The sequence below is a fragment of the Bombus affinis genome, chromosome 12 (genome assembly GCF_024516045.1).
Source record: "Bombus affinis isolate iyBomAffi1 chromosome 12, iyBomAffi1.2, whole genome shotgun sequence".
Taxonomy (NCBI): Eukaryota; Metazoa; Arthropoda; class Insecta; order Hymenoptera; family Apidae; genus Bombus; species Bombus affinis.
This window is the reverse complement of record NC_066355.1, coordinates 8,020,368-8,041,343: the sequence shown is the minus strand read 5'-3', so window position 1 is coordinate 8,041,343 and position 20,976 is coordinate 8,020,368. Positions and strand designations below refer to the sequence as shown.

The 20,976-nt window shown below is 46.1% G+C and overlaps 1 protein-coding gene across 15 annotated transcripts in view; it reads left to right on the top strand.

The window, feature by feature from the left end:
* Positions 1 to 20,976, top strand: part of LOC126922562 (transcription factor Sox-2) — a 359,193-nt gene that overhangs the window by 54,623 nt on the left and 283,594 nt on the right. For 14 of the 15 annotated variants that reach the window (XR_007712835.1, XR_007712832.1, XR_007712829.1 and 11 more), the window contains one exon: positions 17,519 to 17,574. The exons of the other annotated variant lie outside the window; for it this stretch is intronic. The gene's annotated coding sequence lies outside the window, so the exon portion shown is untranslated. The remainder of the gene's footprint in view (positions 1 to 17,518; positions 17,575 to 20,976) is intronic. 15 annotated transcript variants of the gene reach the window in all.

Genomic DNA, 20,976 nt, shown 5'->3' with positions numbered 1-20,976 from the left:
AGAAGTAAAAAATTAACAAAATCTTTCTATGTATGGTTTTCTCGCTAGTGATCGTTAGAAAGCGCAATTCCTATATAAGGATGGTTCATAGAGTATAATTCCGTGGTCTGGCGCTACTCAGGAATCCTAATGAAAGAAAGGACGGCAAACCTTTCTTAAACATTGTATAAAAATGGTTAACAAAAATAATCTCAGGGAGGCTCTGTGATATATTCCAGTTTCAGCACCACAATTTGTACAACAGCAAAGAATCATCATAATAGCTTCTACACCATTCCTTCCTACCCCTCCTCCAACCTCTGTTTTCAGACGACTAGGGGAAAATGTGAGGGGGAAAGCGCCCGCATCGGGATACTCTTTCTACATCTATTCCGAGCACTTCTGAAAGTGGTGCAGCAGAAGAAAACGCGCTCAAAGGTGTCGAAATCCTATCTTCCAAATCTTCTAGAAAGAGGGTTTTTCCTCCCAGTTGATCGGAAGAAAGTCGGCTTCTCCAGTGTTCTTTCTCCTCCTACCTTACGGGAATTGAGGATGAAGAAACCCGTAAAAAGTGGGTGGTACCCTCTTTCCTCGTGGGTGTTTGGAGTCTGGGCTCAAAATCGGAGACCTATAATCATCATCAATAATCTTTCCTAACCAAGCTAGGGAATAGCTGGGATTATCCTTAGTTAACCTGAACTCTAACAACTGCAGTAGTATAACCCAAGTGACCACATTTTTGGTATTTCTTCCTGTCGTTTATTTTTTTTATTGCATATGTTACAAATTTCGAAAAATTCTCCTATCCGTGTACATATTATACAAAGTATAGCGAAATTACATTTTCCTGCAGTACCGACTTGGGACATCGCGTGCGTGTTTCTCGAATGCACCACTAGAGCATCCGAATGCTTATGTGCTTGCAATTCTATTCATTTTTAAATTTCATCATAATTTGTTACAAGATTATTCAAAATGTCTATCAACCAAACAAAATACCAATAAATTTGACAAATGATAAAACAAAGATTACAAATTGGATACAAATATTTCTCCTTATGGAATTATACTAATTTACCAAATATCTCGGGTACCTTCGATATTTATTCAAACACGCTGGTCCGCATATCATTATTGACATATCAACGCGAGTCATTTGGAGCAACGTGATTTCCACATATGTCACGCTGGCATAATTATTACGCATGTTATTTTCCGTTCGTACATAATGGCGTGTTCCTTGTACCGGCTTGACCACGTATACCGGGTGTCCGGGTTCGCGCGCGGAACTCCGCGACCCATCCGGTGGCCTTAGCAACGCACATGCGCCCTTCTTGGACTCTCGTCTCTCCAGTTTCTCTCTCCGGATGGTTGGGGATTGGCCCGGAGTAACACCCCCTCATAATGGGTTCACCCGTCCGCGCTGAGCGCGGGAGAGCAGCCGGGAAAGAGACGGAAAGAGGGTTGAAGAGTGTCAGAAGGAGAGGAAACTGGACGAGGAAGCGAGAGAGCGTGAGGATGAAAGACAGGGAGAGACGAGAGGGAAGAGGGCAACGGAAGCCATATTGATTTCCCTATGTTTCCCCGTATTGTTACTATAGCGCCCGGTGAGGGCGCGAGGAGAAGGTAGGTACCACCCTCGTCAACCATCCCGCGCCAACCACCCCTCGACAACCACCCCGCGCAGCCAGCCAGCTCGTGTTCCGTTCTTCCAACCGATGGTCGTCCCGATGAGAGAGAGACTATGCCGGTGGACGTGGATTCCCTTCCGGTCTTTCATTTCTTTCTCCCGTGTTCACGTTTACACGCGGCCTTCTGTCTCGTGCACGAGATTTTCTACGCTAGTTTTCTTTTTGTTTCGGTATCGGTTGTTGTTATCGTTGCTCTTGTCACTCCGATTCACGACTTTGCGACTTTTAGAACGTGAATCCTTCAGGCGTTCTAGCACGAATATGATGGGCACGAGAATGTTTTCTACGATTTTTCATATCCTTACATCGAATTGTTTTATGTCAGTTTGTAGGTCCTTTCTTTCAAGTACACGTAACATGGCAGAGCTTAGCACGATATGATAATTAATGTAATACGCGCGGACGTTTCCATTTTGTTTATTGCCAACAGCCGCGTTTAAAAGGTTAAGTATCATTATTTTTAAACCAGTGGAGAATTATTAACAATCTGCCAAGCGATCCGAGACAGTATAGTCGTTTCTTATTGTTGAGGTTGACCGGTAAAGGAACGCGTGGATGAATTTGTAATAGAAAAATATATGGAAGTATAAGTGTAAGGGCAGGTATAGTGTATGTTGAGCCTGATCCTCGCTCTCTTAGTATTACATTACGATAGAATATGATAGGGAATACGTTCATACATCTATAGCACAGGATATTACCAAAAAAGGTAACGTTGGTGTGTAACTCTAGCTGGAGGTTAAAAGAAACAGCGATAAAAATCGACTTATTTATGGCTCTTTTGTAATCCAAAACAACATTCATGTTCAAAGGCACAGTAACATGGACCTTTCCTTTTTTAATTTTTTGCTTCACCAGGTTCTATTTTCTTCGTCATAGCCGGTGTCCAAGTCACGCGTATACAAAAGAAAAGATGTAAAGTTTTTCTTAAAGTAATTACTTCAACATTTATCGATCCGAGTGTTTTGTTATCTTCATTTCGATTAAAATTTTCGTACTCGACGAATAACGAAACCTTAAATGAAAACTATAGATCTAGAAAAGTTGCTCTACCAGTGAATCAACATTTTAGTGCAAGATACATAAGAATGTTTAGTACAAGAAAATTGGTACGTCAATGGGTGAAAAAAGGCAAATAAAAGTAGCACGCGTGATAACGACCTTTCGCTGCAGCTTACGACAGCGTAATCGTGTCGCCCGATGAGCGTACAGCATCTCCTTCTTTCCAACTTTACCTGGTAAATTCGGAAAGCCATAAATGTATCTCGATGTCGCGATACGCTCATCAACGAATCGTTCGGTTCACTTGGCTCACGAAACGCGATCCACGCGTCGTTTAATATTTCTCTTAATGTTGAAACACCCCAACGCTTGCACGAAAGGTACGCGCAGCACACCTGGGTGGTCCATGCCCGATATCAGCTGCGAAACTTCCCAGACGTCCCGTTTTTCTACACCGCGTCCTTTGCTCTCCTCCGGGAAACGAAACGAAGGGGAGGTAAAGAGGAAGGACAAACAGAGAGAGAGAGAGAGAGAGAGAGAGAGAGAGAGAGAGAGAGAGAGAGAGAGAGAGAGAGAGAGAGATAGTGAACCGTGTGGTTGTTACCTAGTGATGCATGGCTCGGTAATAGCTACAATACAACCAGCTTACAAGAGGGGTTCCGTTTCCATCCCGCTCGGCGACTTGAGATTTATTGCTCCCCGGTGGATTGCGGATTCCCAGATTCTCCGGTTTGCCCTTATAAATGACTCCTATTAATTGACCGTGATGCGGGACAGGAAAACAGTGAAACGGAGAAAATGAAATGGGAATAATCGCGGATGAAAATGAATTATATATATATATATAGCCGTTTGGTTATTCGATTCGATGAGAGAAAGAGAGGAAGGGGTTAGTAAACGCGAGACGATGGAATCGTTGGTTCTGATCCTGCAGCGATGATTCTCTTGGCGAAGTGTCGTCTCGATGGAGAGAAGCGATTCATCGTGAAACGTAGTCAATTTACCCTGCAAAGTGGCGGACACACGTCGGCGAACCAGGCGACAGGGATTTCGACACGGGTGGGTATTCTGCGTTCGTTTTCTCGGTGCGACGCGGCGCAATCGTGCCCGCCGTCCGGCTTTAAAGTGCCAATCAAGGGATGAAAAAGAGGCGGAAAGGAAGAGAGAGGACGTTCGACGTCTACGAAGCTCGTGCCGCGGCCACGTGTCCGATGTGCGTGAAGAATGAAACCAGACACACCCACCGTGCACGCGAGCGCAGACCCCCGTGACCGTGCGCAGGACCCCATAAATGCGATCTGGCTGGCATTAAAAGCGTGCTAATGCACTTAATGGCGAGTTGCCGTGCGTGCACGAGCCGCTGCGTGAGAACACGCGTGGGCGGGGTAGTTGTCAAAACACACGTGGAAATCGCACGCGTGCCGAGATTTTCGCTCGTTTCTCGTTCATCGAGATCTGTTAGACACGCTACTGTCTATAGGTTGCAGGACATTTGAAAATCGTAAAGACAAAACACGACGAGCTTTACTCTTCGTGTTTTATGACGAAGGGTCATAAGTAAAATAACAAATCAATTAAAACGAGCTCGTCTGCCTCCATGGTAGATATAGTTAACTCCAATCGAATATATTTCGTAAATATTTGATGTTTGATATTATTACCACGATCCGACGAGACTAGTCTCGGCGAGCTGTTCTTCGATCGATCTTGTTGTGCACATCTTTACGAATACGATTTTTTTCGTCTCTTAACTGTCGTAGCTTAACATCGATCTTTGCTTATAGACAGAAACGTACGCGTACGCCACTGATATCGCGTTGCCTGCTCAGTAAATTGTTTCTCCATCTCGTTTAACGTCGTTCCGTATCCAATTCGAATTTTTAACAGTATAATGAGAGAAACGAATAGCAGCGAAGCCGTGGATTTATGAATACAAATTCATAGCATCTCTTATTCAGCGAGGAAGGATCGGTTGTCGTCGGCCAGGCGCAAGGTGTTCCGACTCGTGAAATTTATGTAAAATCATGCGCGGCCCGGTGGCTGCTAGCCATATGTGGATCCGCAGTAACCGCGTAATAACGTAAGATTGAAGGTCGCGGGGTAACAGGCCATCCGGCGCATTCTCATAACATGTAAAACACCAGGATTACGGGATAATAACGAGCCAAGCGTTCGTGTTTGTAAAGTTTAGCAGAAGCAGGACTATATTATAGCATTCGACCGTCTGTGCGGACATTGGATCGAACAAGAGAGAGATAGATAGACAGAGAGAGGGAGAGAGAGAGAGAGAGAGAAAGAGAGAAGTTAACTCGCGTATGTAGGTGGCCGAGATAGTCGGATGGTAATGAAACGCTATGGCGGTGAGATCGTAGGGTGTCCGGCCGCGTAATTTCGCAGCTCCAAGATTTGCACCCGAGTGGACAGTGGGGATCTTCTGTCACGGTACACACCCCCCGTGGCTTTAATATCGCTTTATTAACCCACTTTGACCGGGCGATGAGCTTCCTCCCCGAGATCCTCGCGACGGACCCGATCGTAACTCGTGTCGCTCACGTGGAAAAAACAGGCTTTGTTACCGTGAACTGCTGGATATTTTAGTTGATTCTCCTTTATGAGAAAACGGTCTGGTGACCTGCAATTGCCACTTTTAGGTTTGAAATTTTTGGCAGTTTTCTCAAGTCCTCGTTCACCGTATCGTTTCAAAGGTTTAGATGACTTTGCAGGTAGCTACGAACAATGCAGAGAAATATCCCTTTGAGGACCCTCGGGCTCCAACTCATGGAAACCGACTCGTTAACTTCCGATACGTCTGGCCTCGATGAATATTAATTTTTGCATCTTCGTCAGAGAGACGTCTTGAGCCCTGGGTTCGTTGCCCGTACTCTCGTCTGATCCTCTTTGTGACCGTGACGCGCTTTGTACCGGACACCCCGTAGACACGGTGAAGATGTCGCAAATTGGATCGTGTATATAACCGTCCCGGCGCAATATATCGCCGGGAGATCCGGCAATCCCACGAAACAAGGCTCTTGAATCTCGGTACGCCTGACTTACGCGGGAGCCGGCTTAACGGACCAAGCCGGCTTCGTTTGCACAAACGAAGCCACCAGATGTCGATCTGAATATTTCACCCTACCTCCTTGATAAATATCGCTGCTTTTTAATTTCATTTTTGAAGCACCGTGAACACGACACTTTCAACTTTTCTTGTCTCCGATAGTTGTGTTCTCGCTTCTTTCCGTTTTCATGCCCCGTTGACTCGATCAACGCGGCAAATTCGAACGCAACTTTTCCTCAAGTCGAACAGTCCTCGATACGCTACATTACGCCTACGAATACGTTGTCTCGAGGACACGTGGCTTCTTCTAGTTTCCATGCCCCCCCCCCGCGTTGTCTCGTTTGCAGGAAAATTCGAACGGAATTATTCCTACGTTCAAAGGATTTTCGATCTTCCAGATTTCCGCTTATTCGACGCTTTCCACGAGACATTCCAGGCGGCGTCCAAATGACTCGGGATCAGCGAGCGGCGCCGCCAACGTAGGAAAAAAATGTAAATCTGGCGCAAGCCGGGAGGGGGCACCCTTTTAATCCACGAGGAGAAAGAGAGAGAGAGAGAGAGGGAGGAACTCCCTAGTCGATAGGCGGGGGATTATCACGAGGTATCATATGGAGCCTCTCGAAAGTGAACGAGAAAAAGCGTAGGAACGAAGCGAAGCGGGTTGAAAGAGAGAGAAAGAGGGATGAAGGAGGAGGGAGCTCGCTGGCAGAGAACCCCATGGTTACCGGCAGACAGAAGTGGGGCTCCCGTGGCGAGAAGCACCGTCAAATCCACCGCAAATGCTCTCGAGTACTTCTTCTTGGTCGGACGTGAGCGCAAGGGCGACCACGAGAGAGCACGTGGTACTTGAACCAGTTGGGGACCACCGAGTGGCTGCCCGAATGTTGCTTGCTTGCGCGTACGATCGGCCAGAGTAACGAGGAAAAAACCGAGCTACCGGAACAGCGAGGAATATATTGCGTTTATTTGTTTTCTTCGTGCCACTTGCTCTTCGCGCGCGACACTCCACATGATGCCGAGCGACTAGACTCGTAATCGCTTGAAAAACTCGCTATCTCGAATGAACGCGAATTAACGCGAACGACTTCTCCGCGATAAACGATATTCGTTGGCTTTCTGATTAGGGATCCGGATCGAATTTAGTTGTAATGCAAGGGAACGTGCATATCGGGAATTTTGAAAGAATAGATAGCCGATAGTAACACGGTGATACTTGGAATCGTTGGAGTATCGTTAGAGTATCGTTTGGCGAAGACAATTCGAATAATCGACGAATTGGATAACGTCGGTCCTAAAAGTTGCGGTCCCAATGCAAGGCGGCACTGCACGTAGCTATATACCGTCAACTTTGACCCTGAAGTTTCGAACAAAGGTATCTCCGTATCCATCGCTTGAAATCGTCCGAATAGAATCGATAAAGTGACACGAATTTGCAACTTGGAAAGTATAGAGAACCGCCGAGCACTCGGCCAGTCGCAACCCTGAGTTCCCCGTTGGCCTCGTTGGTTCACGGAGATACAGCTGTGTCTAAGAGTATGCATATCGCGCGTACGTACACGAATAAACGATAAACACGGTCGTGCGAAGACTCATATACACGCATCGGCGCGTATCGTTCCAACAGAGTCCGCGAGACTCGGCGAGGGTGAGTCGGGGGTTGGAGCCGGTTTGTAACAAAATCAATAGAGGGGTGGCGCGCGAGAGGACACGCGGCGCAGGGATGGGTGGGTGGAGTGGCGGCGGGAGGAAAGACAGAGAGAGAGAGAGCGAGGGAGAGGCCGTGATAGAGCCTCTACGGGGGTGGTTTTCCAGCGCAAGCGCGTTAAAGCCGAGTTAGATGGTGGAGGGCCAGGGGAGGGAAGACAAAACCACCCCGCCGGCTACTCCCACCCTCTGGATGAGGCGACGGACTGCGATGGAGTGCCTCCTCCTCCTCTTTTCTCCTCCTCTACCTACGGGGCTACTCCACCCCCCGTGTCACTGAAGCTCAGGGGTTGTTTGCCCCTTGGAGTGGTAGGTGCTGCCACCGTGCTTGTGGCGGTCAGTCGACGAACTCGCCAGGTTGGAACGCATATCCCGGGCATTTTATTTCCGCGAGGACTGGAGGATGTGCCCGCGTGCAATCCGACGAGGATAATTCGATTCGAGCGGAGAATCGCGGAAGCTTTGGGTTGAGAGACGGTTGGGAATTCTGCAGGCTTTGATTCCATATTCCATCAAGGAGAAACGGGGTACACTAGGTTACGAGGGATGATCATTCGGTTTCCGCGTTGTGATACGTTCCTGTGTAGATTTTAAGCTTATCATTGACCCATTAAGAACGCAACGTTCCATTTGCAATTTTATTCGATCAATTTACATCATCAAGTTTGGTTTTTAAGTTTGTGGCTAGGAAATGGAACGCCAAGATTTTCATGATATTTTTGTCGTCGTTACGTCTTCTACCCTGATTCTATGGTTTTATGAAACTTGAAGAAGTTGAAGTACTTGTTATATTCTGACAAACCAATGCTTGATTCTCGAAGGGTTGAAATTTAATCTCAATGCAATTTACTTTTCTTTCGGAAATCAATGAAGTCGAACAAATGGAATTATAAATAAAATCGATGGTTTTATCGCGACGATATGGAGCGAAATTTCACCTAAATAGCCTTTAGGAGACGACTCTATCGCATCTTGTGAATATGAACGTTGGAATCCATAAATTTTATAGGCAATGCGCCTCCGTTTCCGCTATACTTCTCAAAGACAATAACTCTGAGACACTGAGCATTTGGCATCTTTACGTCCCGCTGGAAATGCTATTACACGGTACTAATAAAGTACCATTCTTCCGCCACTCGGTCTATCTCACACCCTTCTCACCAGATACGCTGGCGCATATTGTCACGCGCTCGCAAGCGTGGCCCTTGCACGCATTATTTCACACGGGGGACCTAGAAAACATATTTACCACCGTCCCGGGGACAAATGCCTTGATTTGTGCCGAAAATCGGCCGAGCCCGAAATCAAGGGTCGCGATAAAAGCATTAGTTGCGCGGCTAAGTGTTTTCCCAACTTGTTCCGACCTTCTCCCTTTTGTACATCCCCTTTTCGTACTTTCTTCCCTGTCGTGACGTTACGTAAACGTTACATCTACGGTATCGACAGATTGACAACTTTCTTTCACTTTTCTCATCGACATCGTATGGTCAGAAATTTTCATTTACATCGACGTGTTCGAAAAATTGGGAAGGTTGCTGCAATATGGAGGCAAATTCGGTCTGCTAATAATTCGAGCGAGCAAATAGAAATCGACTGAAAATCAAATATGATACTTTTTCGTACTATTACGGGCTACAAAAGACACGCTATAAATTCACAATCGACTAATTTTCGTAGTAATGTACCGTTGGTCGTTCGTATATGAAACTTATGTAGGTTTTATAGTGTCTGGAGGAAATTAATTGATTATTAATAATCACTTGGAAGCAGTGAGAAACGAGACGAAGTACTGGGTACGTATGTCGTCAAAGACTAGTTGAAAACTGGCGATGAAGGCGGGCAACCGGCAAAGGGGGTGAATGAGAGTGACCTTGACAAAACATCGCGGCCACGGAGCGAAGCCGTTGAGCCGCGAGAACAAAGAGATTCTGTCGTCCTTTGTCAGACCAAGTTCCTATCTCTGTCTCCCCGCGGCTTTCTCTGTCTCTGCCGACTTTTATCTCGCTGCCCCTTTCTCTTTCACTTACTTTTATCTATTTCTATTCGCCCCTATCCGTATTATTACACGGCTGTTCTCGTCGTTCGTCCTCTTCGTGTCGTCGTTTTATCGGCTACTCTGACCGGACTTAGCTACCCTTATTCGCATTTTAATCCCGTGTAGCCAACCTGTGTCATTTACACTTTGGAAACTTCACTCGTGAACTTGTCCGAAGCGAAATGTTATCTTTCCCCACGAGGTATTCCGGGATCTTCTCAGATTCTGGTAGAAAATCCTAAAATAACAAAAACATGGGACGCGTAAGCGATTTGTAAGACTCGCTTCGACCAGGGAAACTATAAAATATGCTTGTCGAGGAAGGATTAAGGAAGCTGTAATTCAAAGGAGTTCCGAAAGTACAGCGTTTCGATAACTGGACGAAACGACGCTCTATTCTCGCGATGACGATGGCTGCTAAGGTAATTAAACGGACATCACGGAGTCAAATGACCTTTTCTCGCTGCCTCTCCAGAGAGCAAAACCTTTAGAGGTCGGTTTACCGGCGCTCCTTTAATGTCGCCGACCTTATTTCGCCCTAGTTTGATGACCAAGCGTGCAATTCATCCCTTCGTCCAGAACCATTCGACAGTTAAACGCTTTACGGCAATAAGGAAGCAGCTTCGATGCATACGTTGTATTTATCGAAGTACATATCGCGTTAGCGATATGACTATGGTTTTATTACTTTGGCTGTACTAGCTGCTCCAAAGTTTGACGTCAACCTTTCGAGCACACCCTGTATAATTGAATTTAACGTGAAATTGATGGCGCCTCGATGGGGCGAAAATCTCAGGATAAACAGTAGTTGCAGCGTTTTGGTTGGTGGATCGAGCTTTGTGAAAGGTTGACACGAGGCTTATAGGCAGTTCGTCTTCGAGGAACATCCAAAGGATGGAGTGGACCGGCTCGGTAACAAAAGTACCAGCGAGTCCATCGCACTTTCCCCGGTAGTGAGCTCGTTTTTGGGATTGTCGTTTCTGAATGGTGACTTCAGCCTTCGCGTATGAATGGTATTTTCAGATATATACCCGAGACCTGTGCACCCTCTTTCTCCCTTCGTCTGTCGTTTCCTCCTCGTTGCTCTTTCACGGTTTAGCTTCTCTCTACGCGGTGGACCAACGGTCCATTGTCGGATCGGACTCAATGGATGATGCTGAAGCAGCGGGGGTGGAAAGAGGGGGGGAAGGATTGTCGTTGTGGAACCCATCCTCCCCCTTTCTGGTGGCGGTCAACTCAAAAGGAAATGAGGTGCCCCCGACAGGACCTATCCCAACGAAAAAGAAGCCACTGGGCTGCACGAGGGAAAGAAACCCACCCCCGCGCTCCTGCCACCACGAGTGACGAACGTTTCCTACGAATCGGTAGAATCTGACATGCCTTCGCCTTCCTCGAAACGGTAATTTTTGCATGTCAGCTACGTACGATCTATTTTCAATGTAGTTGCTTCTACCAGATATTTTCTCCGTATGAAACATACATGCAAACTAAACGTATAGAACCACATACTAACGAACAATACATTACAAATTAATACAAGCTAGATGAGGTACGATGCATCAGTTTCTCAATTAAATGGCTGGATTGAGATTAAAATATTAATTGAAGAATAGACGCTATTGAACTTTAATACCAGTATACGTACATTGATGTGTAAGCACTTATGAACGTGTATACTTGATTTTACCGACTTAGCATTATGGTTTAAATGGCCCTATTGTGAAGAAGAAGAAAGCCAGGGATTCGAAGAAATAGATAAATTAAACGCGTCCTTCCTTTATTTCGATGGTCGCGTGGCCGCACAAAGGAAAAAGGGAGCCGTGGTTCGGAAGAATAAAGCCAAGATCCGACTTTGAGACGAGTTTTCGATTCTCCAGGTGTTAGAAAACACGCGCAGGACCTTGCAGCAGTTTTTGCTACGACGACACCGCAACAGAGGATAGTCCTTTCTAAGGTTCACACCTTGGCCATTCAATTTTCACGCCACCTACGATTTAAGTGACTCAGGGATGAGTCCAGGTGCGACTTGATGCTGCTTGGTGCGAATTCTTACCGGGGGTTGACATTTCTTCAGGTAAAAAATAACATTTCGCCCCTCAAGTGTGGAAGGAAACTTGCAAACGCGTTTGTTTGTATCCATGCACGTGCGAATGCGTGAATGACATTCTTACATTGTTTGCATTCCTCTGGATTATCGGGATCTCCCCCCTTTCCCCTCGAAAAGATAAAACTCATAATCAAGATTTAGTTTGATTTAAAATTCAAGGTGATTAGTCAAAAATCTACGACTTCAAATGCAAAACGATTAAGACGGAATAAAAATTCTATGATGCAAAATTCGAAATGATCAGAACGACACACGTTTTTTTTTTTTTTTAAATTCTCGTGTATTTTACTTTCTGGATGTGTCCTGCTGCGAGTAGGGCTAACTTGAATGAGTAGCACAGAAAGAAATGGTAGAGATTCGTACGTAAAATCTTTGCAATTCAGAGACCGCCCGTTGTAAATATGAATGAAGCATCTGACCGACAAAATAGTCGCGTAAATGCTGCGCGCAGAGGATCTCCGAAGACATCGTACTTTCCAGGAATTTTCGAAGGGCTCTTCTCGGCGAACCCTCGATACAACCATCGAAACCTCATCGGTTCCGGTCAATTTCGAAAATTCAACGGAAAACCATGTAATTGAAAAGCATTACGCGGAGAGGAACGTTTCGCTTTCAGGATCGCTATTTGTCGGTGGAACTTTATTGCCGGTCTTCCGAGGATTCTTGACAGAGATGAATAAAAAAAAGATTTTGCTATTGCTTAGAAATAACGTTCCAGGAAGGATCTATATTCACGAATGGATGTTATAATATGCGCTTCTAACTTAGTTCTAATGTTAAACGAATTATCATAGATACATCGTGAAAACAATTGGGAGGTTACTTTGAAAGATTTTATTCGCGTGCCAAACGCAGTCAATGAAATGGAAACTAAGCGAAAATTTCTTCTACTCGCTGAACATCGCAACAAGTATCACGCTTTCTATGTTTTACGTATTTTTGTACGTCGTATGTATATTTTTTACGCCTTCAAATCAAACTATCCATGAATCCATAAACAGCCTGTGTATGATAATAAAAGTTGATCTCAAGACAATTACTAAAAATGGATAGAAAAATCAAAGCGACACAGAGAACCATCTTTCAATTATCGATGTATTTAGCAAGTTTTGTAAATAAAAAAAATTACTGACGGAGATTGCATCTGCTTTGCGAATGAAAAAAATCGGCTTTTCTTTATCCCTATCGAGAAGATAACGAGGCGTGGACCTACAGTGACACCTGAGGTGAGGTCGTGACACGTTACGAGGGTAGCTGTGCTAGACATCCATCACTTCTTTGTACAGTCGCAGAGTGACACCTGGTTCTTAGCCACCCCTCCTTCCCCCTTCGGTACAGTGCACCCCTCTCAGCTTCCTTTGAAAGTTCGCTTCGACGGCCACCGTGGCCGGAACCACCCCCCAGAACACCCCCGAGCAATGACGCGTAGCGGTTTAAAAATAAATAAAACTGGGAGACGTTGGTGATCGGTAAGCCGCCGCAAAGCTGGGATTATTTTTATTGATGACCCGCGAGCTTCGCGTCGGGGAAAATCGGGGAAAAAAGATTTGGGAAATTACGAGCTTCGCTGAAGTTAACGTCGATGATTAAAAGTTCAATAGAGCTGCGCTGTAACTCTATTTTATTTCATTGAATATTCATACGTTCTACCGTATAAATAATAAATTCATGCCTGTGAGAGAAGTCGAAATTTTTATTTGATTGTCGCAATTTGAACAAGAATTTTGCAAGCTTCTATATTTTAATGGTTCTGATTGGAAGAAACGTAATTCTTTTTAATAGTTAATAGAGCGAAATAATTTTAGATTTTGAAAGCAAATTTCTTTTTACCGCCTATTAATAATCGTGTACTGTAGATTTTTACGCAAATTTATATTTTTTCGAATACAGGAAAATGAAATCTGCATAGAGATTTATTTCACTGTGTTTTACTGTTAAAAGATACTGCAAGCACTCTACTTTAGTCGAAGACAAATATGCGAAACTTGGTCACGCGTAACACTGTCGGTTTCACGAGTAAATTCTGGTCTACGTTTTCTTCGCCTGGATCCACGAGGTTTCGCAAATTCGACAGGGTTCACGTAGTCATCGAGGTAATCGATTCCGGACGTTACACGACAGAAATTCTCTCGTGTCATCTTTTGGCCTGCGGTTGTACAATCTGCGAGGAATCTCGCGAGATACATTTTCGAGAACTCCACGGAGATTCTCCGCCGAATGAAACGAACCAGAGACGACGCGTTAAAATATCACGTGCTCCGGTTCGACTTCTCACGGTGCGAAAAAGACGGAGGAAGCTCGTGGCAGCGGTGAATTGATTAATGGAAAACGTGGGTTTGAAGTGCATCCACGCCTTGTTTTTGCCAAAAATTCCTGGTGGTTTCCCAAGGGACACATTAAACGGTCGAGTCATTTTCAGAAGAAAGAAAACTTGGAGAACGGGATCTTGTGTTCGCCCTCCCATCGAGAGTTTCCTCATGGATCGCGGCAGTCAAAATTCAGCTGGCTCGGTTTCGGTACGTCCTCGGGGATCTTTATATTTCAACTCGTCAATGGCTAGGTAGCAGCCAGATGCAGGTGTGCCACATTTTACACGGAGGATACAGTCTACCGAGCAATAAAGCGGCTGCACGGAGTGAAAAAAGGACGGTACGCGGGTGGCACAACGAATTTTTCACGATGGATCTCCTGTAACTTACCTGGCGTTTTTGTTGATTTCCGACCGATTAGGAGCATTCAGCGTGAAAGGGTTGACACGCGACTGGGACTGATGACGGCCCGATGAAACGAAACTTTTTCCAACCCTCGCTAGCACGTACGATACAATAAGCGTCCGTGTATCTTGGCCGATACGTTGTAACCAGACCGCGAATATTCGCAATTGCAAACTCATATTTTTGTGAATGCAATTAGAGGGATAGATCCAATGCAGAGATTCGTTTCAGTTGCGAAATTCTATAAAGAGTACTACGTTTCCTATGTTTTACATCTGTATACGTGCATTTTTCTTTTCACTTTCAACTGTCTCATAAATGTATAAATAGTCACGGTCTAGCGATATCTGAGTTTGGATTTACTCGAAGTATACAAATTGTTGCTTATCGATACTTGTGAAACTAGAGCTGCACGTTTTCGCCGATTTGTGGTAATCGATGGTAGCTTCGATATAATTAAAGCGTACACTGAAAAGAAGATATCGATCGGAATTGTTAAGCGTTCTTTCCGACTCCAACATAATTGTTCGAGGTTCCCTAATCGCGCGTAGAAACAATGCTAAATCCATAGCCATCCTCCTGATAATTTTAGAATCGAGCAGCGAATATCTTCGCTGATTTGTGATAATGTATCTAAGCATCGTTATTCTTAAAACATACGCTACAAAGAAGACGTCAATCGGAATTGTTAAGCGTTCTTTCTGACTGCAACATAATTGTTCGAGGTTTTTCAATTAAGAGCAAAGCGATACAAAATTGATAGCTTTGACGCGGAAGAAGAAAAAAAAAAGACGATTCCTCGGAGAGATAGCTCATTCCAGTGGTAGAATATCGATCAATCGACAGTCGGCCGAGGAGTTTACAGGGCACAGGGGACCGGCGTCACCGGCAAGGACGGCGAGAGGGAACTCGTCAGTCTCTGCTGACAGAAGAAGGCGGCAGTTCTCATTAATAATCGGGTGACTCGGCGTTTATATAAATAAATTGTACGCGGTCGCAGCCACTCACCTGCGATTTGGTCGATCGCTCACTATCCTGACGTGAAAGAAGCCTCGCCGCCTCCTCCACCCACTGGTCCCTCCCCTCCTCAGAAATACACCGATCCATCCGTTGCAGCGCTGGCCTGTTCGCGTTCAGCCTTCATCCATTTCGTCTCTTTCTCTCTGCCCTCTCTCGATCCATGGCCTTCTCTGTGTTTAGCCTCTGCTACTTTCGTCTCTTTTGCTCAGGCGCTGGCGCGCGCGCGCGAGCTTCTCTCCTCAATCGGAATTCCAAAAGGCACTAGAGCAAAGCAGTGCGCGCCAGTGCCGGGTCTATGAATGCCTGGCCCCCGATGCTCGGTCATTTATTTCGGCGGCGGTGTACTACCCCCGAAATGGTCGAATGAATGCGGCAACCAACCACCCCCGCCTCCTCGCTCCCTTGTCTCGACGCGGAGTTAAAATCGTTTTGAAAATCGAGGTCGAGGGCCAGTCCGACCAGCAATCTCCTCAGACCTTCCACACACACACACACACACACACACTCTCTCTCTCTCTCTCTACCTTCTTGGAGCTTCGAACTCCTTCTCCAAGGCTCATTCTTGCTCATTCGACTCTGTTCGCGGTGAATCCCTCTCGAGGTTTCTAGCTTCGTAGCGGTGAAAAGGGCTCGTCGTGGGTCGTCGACGACAACAACAACGTCGATCTGCTTTTTTTTCGCTCTAACGTTCCTCCCGGTGGCTGTCTGTCTTCCTCCAGAGATGACTGATGCACGCTGCCGATGCATGAACGATCTAGTCGCCATGGTTTGAAGCTTCTTCGTGGAATCATGTGAATCTTCGTATGCGATATGATAAGAACTCTTGGAGCTTTCTTTAGTGCTTAATCACCTCCGATCGTGCAACGAAACGACGAATGATCTATTTGGAAAGTTGTTGTTCGCTAAATCTCGCATTTCTGCAAGCAGTTACGAAAGGTACGTATTACCGACCATGATCAGTCGTGGAATTTTTGCGAGATACTAAAACGAAAACTCTTGGAGATACCACATACTCCGCCGTGTTTTGGTGGTACGTAAAGGGTAATGTCCCTTGCGATTTCTACTAGTCGAGAAGGGAAGATAATAAAGAGGTCTAGAATCGGTGGATAGTTTTGGACATCAGCTGTGAGGATTTGGTATGGCGCAGGGAGAAACATTAAAACTATCTTTCGCGGCACGATGCGTCTTCGTAACGGCGTAATAAAACTTCCTTTTGCCAACGACGGGCAAACTTTATTCTAGAAACTTGGTTTGACGGGGACAGTGTTCTTCCTCTTCTTCCTCTTTTCCCATTTCACGTTCGTTTCTCTTTCACCGTGCAACGATTATTTACGCAACGAACGAGAGGAGAAACGTGGAACGGGGCAATTGATAGGAAAGCGAGAATTAGCAAAATACGAAATAAAATATTGCAGCAGAACGTGAATTTTTGTTCTCGGTACAAACACATCGAAATGCCCGATGAATCGATTTTATCGATGTCTATTTCGTCGATAGGATCGGGAACAGAAAACGCAAATATACTAATGTCGTTGAAATAATCGAGACAACAACACGCTACTAGAATATACGCATAGAAAAATGATAACAATTAAAAGATCGTTTAATTTTATTACCACGGCGCATAGAACGTAAAATGATTTTAAATAGAGACAGATCGTTCGACGATAGATTATCCCTATTTCTTGAGGCAAGAATCGTGATTTACTCCGCCTTTCCATCACTTTTCGCCGGGGCTGCACGCATCTATAGAAGTCCCCATTGAATTCGATTCACTTCAGTGGTTCGTGCATTGCGGATACGCGGTAGGGCGGTTCGATCGCACCGTAAAATATTTAACGAGGCAGTTTCGCGAACCGTCTTTGTAAACGTTATGAATATCGCAATAAAATATATATACACGCGCGCGAAGAGCTCGCCAGCGTATATAAATGCCCGAAGATAGCGTCTTCTTCGGGGAACTCCTTCCTTCCTTCGCTCGTTAACTCGTTCATTTCCCTTCATCCTCTCTTAACCAACTGTTCCCTCCCCCACCTTCATCCCTTCTGTTTCGTTTTCGAATTCTTGCAACGATTCTTGGTTATTCAACAACCCTGTAAAAGTGCAATTTGGCCGTGTTCACCCTTTCTGTTGCTCGTACTTTCTTATTCGAGCCTCCCGAAATTACATCGTCTCGTTTACTGACTGACGAACGGCTCATTGTTTCAGACGAATCGCGTGGATCATTGGCGCCCGAAGGGAGATTCTTCGCCTTCTTCGGCTCGGTGAGTGACTACTACTTTAACGTACAGCTTGCAATTCGAATTTACCATTTGTTGGCTCCGTTACGATGGTTTATTACGTAGGAGTGGAAGAATGGCAGGTTCGGTCGATTCTCTGCCCCACGTAGAAGATGTTTGTCATCGAGGACTTTATTTCTCGCGAACGTTCGTAACGCGTCGCTTTACGCTCGATTCTTCTCCACTCGCTTGTCCTTGTCTCGGAATAACGCTCGCAGGGACGGCCGGAAATTCACACAGAGGGGATGGCAGAGAGGGGGAGGATTGAAAAGGTGGTACGGCAGAGGTGCTCTGCAGAGGCGTGCACCCGGTAAGATTTAATGTGATCTCTCGCGTGTCCTCTCTCTCGTTCTCTTTTCTTTTCATTCGCCATCCTCTCTGCCCCCTCACGCTCCCTCGATCAGCCTTTTTCCTCGTGCATCCACCGCCGCGTCGCAGCTCCCCCACTTTCCGGCTCGTCCTCCAGGCATTTTCAACCCCCGAAAACCCTCGTCTGCCGCGAAAGAAGAAAAGAGTGGGACGGTCTCGCGACGAAACCTCCGTCGAGCCGGACAGAGACGGACGAAGAAACAGGTCGGAGGAGAGAAGAGAGAGGATGGTCCCGAGGGTGGAAGAGCATCCCTCTCGGCGGCGTCACCTCGAGGGCCCAATTAGCGCGAGCACGAGTGTCATTCCGCCGCGGTTTCCGCATACTGGCTACCGTTGACTGGCGTTTTCTGCGGTTTCGCGTTTCTCCCACGTAGAGGCCGTTATGCACACACACCGTGCGTGAGCCACATCTTCTCTCGCTCACCCCCGCGTCGTTCACCACCAGGGCCCCTTCCTATCACTCACTGACTGACTGGTCCTCGATTTTTTCGCTCCTCTCTCTCTCTCTCTCACCTGCCTTCACTCCCACTTGCCCCCGGCTTTTCTTCCTTTTTCACCGTCCGCCGTGCTCAGCCAGAGGCAGGAGGCCGTCTCCTGCTCACGGAGAAAGAGAGAGTGTATTATCCAATTTTCTAGCAGATATTTCACGATATAATAATTGGGCATTCAACGCGAGCCTTCCCTTCTTCCCCCCGCTGCTCGGCCTCTCTGCTCGCCTTTCACCGGGAGAGGATCGTTGAATTATATTCCCCAGAGCAACGGGCGAGGGGCTGAGTGCAAACGGGCAACGAACGAGGGCCAACCCGGTACGGGGCACCAATGGAAACATTTTCCATCGTAGAATGCGTTGGATAGCGTAAGGATCGTCCCTCTTTCTTCCCTAACCCCGTTCGACTCTTATACGCCGTCTCTGTTCTCTCCGCCGTTTTCCAATCCTCTCCTTTTCGTTATTCTTCGACCGGGTGGTCTCGATTCCACCACCGACTCCCGGTGTCCTTTTCACTCCCTCGCTCGGAGGAACTTACTTCGTCTTCACTTCGGTGGTGCCTCTTCTCCGGTTATTTCCATAACGACACTTTAAGCAACGTTAATTATTGTCGGCGTAATGAGCTCGAGGAAGTCTTCCAAGACGCGGATTCGCTCCGCGCTCTTCGACTTCTCTCCTGCTCGTCTTCTTCTTCTTTGCTCCCACCGTTTCTTCCCTTCCTTTCGTCTCTAGCTGCTTGTTCGCGGAATGTCAAAGGCTATCTCTTTCTCCTTCTACGTGGCAATCCCACGGGATATCACGCGGATCTGCATCACCGCGTCTTTCCACGGTGCTGATCTCGTTAAGGGACCTCCTTCGTTCTAACATCGGCACCCGGTTCCGCCTTGTTAGCGCGTCTCGGCGAGTTTAGCCTCGCGACTCAACTCGCTTTTTCAACCGAGATCCGATGACGACGCATCCGAGGAAATGAGTTTTTAGACTCGCCAGGGGAAGCTGTCGGTTGATGACCCGTTACAGTTAGTCCCGTGTAATATGATAATTGAATCGCCTCGACACTTGCGAAAATTGTTTTCTTTTTCAAGAAACTACGTATCGTTAAAGTTTCATTCGAAGAAACATCTCGCATTCATCGATCTAATGTATCTGATGTATCTAATGATCTAATGTACAAGGAAAGATAAACGCTCGAGAACCAGTGGTTTCGATTCAAATTCCATCGTTCGTTTAACACAGTGGTAATCGAACCTTGGTTTACTTTCGACGTTCTAGTTATATGTATAAATACGGGATGACAGGTACGGTCTAACTTTTTCTTCTGAAAGATCATACAACAATACACGGCACGGTATCCTAACGCGTCGTGCACCGTAGGAATTAAAAGAGCGAATGATCCCTTAAGTCCTGCAGGAATTATTTCTACCCGTGACGTGGTTGCGCCTAGGGCGACAATAATGCCCGGCTTTAGGCTGCTTCAGCTGTCAATCAGACCGCTGTCTGTCCTCGTTTTATTGACCGTTGCTCGATCGGGCTTCGTTATAATAGCTGTTTGGGGAAGCTCGATCGTTGGCACGAGATCGGTCTAGGAAATCCTCTGGAGAAGCTTCGTGACATCACCAGTCTTATTACGTAGAATTGTACAGTTACTTTCAATCAGTTCGCATCATCCGGCTCCATTTTTCAATATCGCAGCCAAATTCCAAGAATTCGCTCGATATTCTTTTCTCCCACTTACTTTCAACAATTTAAGGGAATTTTAAGAAATTCGTAATATTCGCAACATTACGATCAGACTGTGGGAGTTTTATAGAAATTTATATCTCCATAGACGCGATTAAAGAGTGAGAACTGAAAATGGAGATCTGTTTTACTTACTAAAAAGAAATTCCGCGAGTAGTGTACTTGGCTACGTTGTTCGACGCCTCCCCTATAATCGACTGAAAATAGCAACGACCTTGTTAAACGATGACGCCTCGATTTCTGCCTGTTTTGAGAACAGAAGCGACGTCGATTCGTAAGGCGTTAACCATCATCGAGAGTGGTTGATAAAAAAGAGATTGAAGTGGGCCGAAAGTGGGAATGCACAATGACGTCGTTAGGTATGGCAGCAGCCGCGACACGACTCTTTCCCGTTACTTGGTGTACCGAGTGTCATTCAATTGCACATCCCAATTAAATAACAGGCAAAAGGGCGACGTAGCGTCGCGTACAGTCCCGACGCCCCCTAATTGCGAGCTTGGAGAAGGCTGGAACAGCCACCAAGAGAGGGCTGAGAGGACAGCAGATAAACACTCGGCGCAGGGGTTCAGACTTGCCGAATCGCGGAGATTACGCTCTTTTTCAATTCACAGCCCTTTTCTTCGTCGCTCTGCAAAAGAATATCGGGATACCGCGTGAAAAGTACGAATTAATAGATCCAGCGGCGAGAACAAATTCACGGGAATCTTGCAAACGAGTTCTCTCTGTGAAAATTAGAAACGTTAATGCCCGGTGACTGTTCGGACGATGTTTGCACTCACGACAGGGTGAAATTT